Source organism: Sorghum bicolor, chromosome 7 (genome assembly GCF_000003195.3).
Source record: "Sorghum bicolor cultivar BTx623 chromosome 7, Sorghum_bicolor_NCBIv3, whole genome shotgun sequence".
Lineage (NCBI taxonomy): Eukaryota > Viridiplantae > Streptophyta > Magnoliopsida > Poales > Poaceae > Sorghum > Sorghum bicolor.
The window spans coordinates 53,543,967-53,548,030 of record NC_012876.2 but is presented as its reverse complement, the minus strand read 5'-3'; the positions used below and the strand labels follow the sequence as shown (position 1 = coordinate 53,548,030).

Genomic DNA, 4,064 nt, shown 5'->3' with positions numbered 1-4,064 from the left:
GTGGACTACAGAGGAACTAACGTAGCTGTCACCTACACGGACTACCACACGACCCGGCATATCATGGTGCCTCCATAGGTACACAAAATATCTAGACACCACGTCTACATACTGTGCACCACCTGACTCACTCGAGTACTGAATCAGGCGCTTTACGATCATATAACAATAATCATCATAAACCACATCTATATCGAATATGCAACTAGAATAAACTAAGAACTGAATAAATAGCAATATATTGAAGTAGAGCAAAGTCATAATAAAATACAAGATAATATTGCTAATTTCTAGAAGACAGATTTGGAATCCTGAGAGCGGAGCGCCCGATCTCTACTTGAACCTCGCTAGACGCCTATACTAAGAACTTGAAGAACTAGAGCTCTACTTCTAATCTCTAGAAACCCTAACTTCTGACTACTCTTGACAAATGAAGCACAAGGAATGAATTGAATCTCTGGGGGCCCTCTAGGAGGGGGGGTCTGCCCCTCTATTTATAGCCTGGTGGAGTGCACACGCGCCGTTGGATCAAACCTACTTAACAAGCGGCCGAGATGGCTCCTCAAAGGCGGTGGAAGAAGCTTCAGGAAGGGAGGCGAACCCTAACTGCAGGGGGTCAGCCGGCGCTCCCCACCTGGCAGCCGTTCGCTCCCCTGTTGTGCCTGGTGTCTTCTGGAGTCTTCCTGAATCCTCTGGTGTCGCCCTTCCATTGTGGATAACTTTTGTGGCGAATTAGCACCTTAATCCCTCTTTTCAGCACTTTATAAAATAATCCCTGAAAATCATAAAATATGCAAAACTCGTGGAAATTGTCAGTTTAAACCCTAGACTAATGTTTTTTTATGTTTTCCTTTGAGTTTAAAGTTCTAATAAAATTTGACATTATTAACCGTCAACAATTCCCCCAAACTAAGTCTTTGCTAGTCCCTTAGCAAAGTTGACTTGAAATAATATTTCTATGGTTCCTTGTGTTTAATTCTAAATAGTTGAGTGCTGAATTTGAAAATTCATCTTTGGATTATAATTCATCCATCTATCTTTCAAACTTATTCTTATTCCTTTCAACGTGGGACCTCTTCAACTTTAATCAAATCTTAGATAATTGAAAGATAGAATAAGCAAGCGAGCATCGCATATATTTTATTCTTTGTTCCTGCAGCACTCCAGAGGTCTTATTAATTTTAAAACAATGAGAGTCTACTAATAAGATTGCAGTGGACTACTAGGCTATACATCATGATTGAATGTTCTAGTGATTTAAATTTATATTTTCAAATTCTTATGCAATATTTTCTCTTTTCTGCCTTGTGAGATATGTGGGCTATCTCACCAGCGGATACTTTTGTACCCTATTTTTTTCTCTCAGGCGGGTGTCTTTGCACCTATTATTTTACTCTCTTTGTTTTGAATTTGGCACATACCTTTTTGGCATGACATCTTTTAGGCTCATATTTCTCTGGTATGTCATCTTTTAATCTTATAGCCCACTTTCTCTTTTAGACTTCGAAGGGAGAATTTGCTGCATAGAGCAAAAATTATTTTTATGCCTGTGGATTCAATCATGAATGTATAACAAAATAGTCTACTCAAATCTTATTAGCAAGATGAATTATAGATTGATTAATTTAATTCTTGCAAAATGTCTGGAGCTTAGCTATCACTTACAATAAAATGTATACTAGCTCAACCTTTTTATATCATATCTGCCAATTACTTAGACTGGATCACAAGTTTTTGGCTACCCACAGAATTTAGTTCTCAGAATAAATTATCAGGTAGATAAACTTCATATAATTTAAAAGAGAATTTTAAATTATAGTACTAAGTAATTACTGAGTTTTTTTTCAATACATAGCAAAATTAAATACTAATTCTAATTATTCTAATTTGACAAAAATTAAATGCTGGAAAGTAAATGCTAAAATAAATACTGAAGATAGAATATTTATAGTGGTAAAAGAGTGCTTACCTCGCGGGGGCTCTCCCTCAAGCTGAATCTTACCGAGGCTCAGTAATGTGGTGGGGGTGGTGGTTGGAACCCCATCTGCTCTATCAAATACTCTAATCCGGTCTGCATGTGCTCCTGTCCCTCATGTAGCTGCCTGAATTGCTGATCCGCCTGGTGCTGCCACTGCTCATGTCGGCGCAAGGTGTCGTTCATCGCCTGCTGCACCTGTTGAAGGTTAGTGAGATGCAAAGATATAGGAGGATAATCGTTAACAGGAGCCCCAAAGTGTTGTTTAGGAGGACGCATGTATTCATCTACTGGTGGTGCATGGAACGGGTATGGTCCACCAGTGGTGTGGTCCGCATTTCCGCGCACAGAAAATGATGCACGAACCCTCTGAAAATTTTGCCTGGTCTTATCTGGCTCCTATGTGAGGAATGTTCCCCATCCTGTGGATGTAGACGACTCTCCTTGCTCGTACGTGGCTTGGTCCTCCCATCCTGAGTGGGTGGACCATGGCTGATGTGGCTCATGTGACGCACCTGGATCATTAAGTATAATAAAAATGAGCTGGACCCGATGGTGCTGGGTCAGCTCCAGTGTAAACAATTCTGGACAGCCTGCTGATGCATGCTGATGGACACCTGCCAAAGTAAAACTGTCAACTCCTGGTCAGGCAGCTCGTTCTCATTGCGGTATTTCTTATAGATCATGATTATTTTATTGTTTCATTTTTTTAGCATATGAGCATGGAAGAAGAAATCATATCTAATAATTCTATGATCATCAAGAATAAATGTGAGCGTGGCATTTGATAGTAATTCTAAACTTGCAGCTAGGCGTGTGATCCAAGAGGTGAAAGAAATGCTGCATTTTCTTATGGTAGGTACAGTTTTCTAGTAGCTCAATATTAATTTTACAGGTGATGTTTTTCTCTTTTTAATCATAATATATAACAAATGCAGCTCATCTTGTCTAATAGTGTTCAACTCTTCTCTAGAAAAGAAAGTGAAAGCTAACCATTTAAGCATAAATTTCAGTGTGGGATGGTGTACTTCCTCAGTGGTATATTTTGTTTATGTTTAGGTTGCTTAGCAGTGATGTTCTCCCAAAAATCATCTTTATTAAAATCCTTAAGAACATCAACTATATTTACTACACACTGATCCGAAAATCCTAGTCCTACACTGACAATTTTCCATGTAAGAGTAAAAGGTTTGTTGAACATTCTAAAAGAAACATTGTCATCATTAAAATCCAGGGAGCTAATAAATTCCATAGTGAGTAATTTGCTACCCTGTTCAGTAATTTCCCAAGCATCCTCCCATCCAATCATCCTAAAAACCAGCTCTAACTCGGAATCCATTCCGGTTTCATGGAGCAAAGTACTATTAAATATGGGTGTATGTGTAAACTCCTTGGTCTTTACCACATTTAATATTTCAACTTGCGGCCTAAGTGGTAATAGAATTTGATTGAGGCTTGTTAATTCATACCTCTCTTCCCATTGGGAAGAGGATGACGAGGTGTGATGCTCGGAAGATGATAGCGAATCGATGTCCATCCCGGAACCGACACGTGAAGGTGCTTGAGATGATGACCGGCTCTGGATGCTGCGGAATGAGAGTGTCCTCCGATGCTCCTAAGTGCTCCTCCAACTTTGCGATTCATCCTATCTTAAGAACACGAAGAACACGAAGAACAAAGCAAGAAAAACAAGAACACAAGAACTCGAAAATTAGTGAAACAAAAGAGAGAGAAGATGGGATTTCCACTTGATGCGCTTGACCTTTCTTTTCTCTCTTCTTTTCTTCTCTAATTAAGAGTGGTAAATGAAGGTTGAAATTTCGAAATTTACAACCAGGGAAGAATGGAGTGCTCTGGTTTGGAAATGAGTGTGTGAGAGAGTGGAAGAAATAGGATAGGGAAAAGAGAAAGGGGGGCGCCGGTCAGCGTGGGTGTGGGGCCAGCCAGCCCCACCTCTTGGCTCTTTGCCATCAACTTTTGTTGAATGTCGACACCAGCATGTAGATGATCAAATGGCTACCTCTAGGATGCTCTTTCGGTGGCAGGTGATAATGGAGGTGATACAAATGCATGTGAATGGTGATGTGAA

General features: G+C 39.9%; 1 long non-coding RNA gene across 1 annotated transcript; it reads right to left on the bottom strand.

Annotated features, from left to right (window-relative positions):
- On the bottom strand, positions 224 to 3,823 carry LOC110436900. Its single transcript, XR_002454803.1, has 2 exons — positions 3,445 to 3,823; positions 224 to 2,592 (listed from the first exon to the last, which is right to left on the bottom strand). It is a non-coding gene; the product is annotated as an uncharacterized LOC110436900 (long non-coding RNA).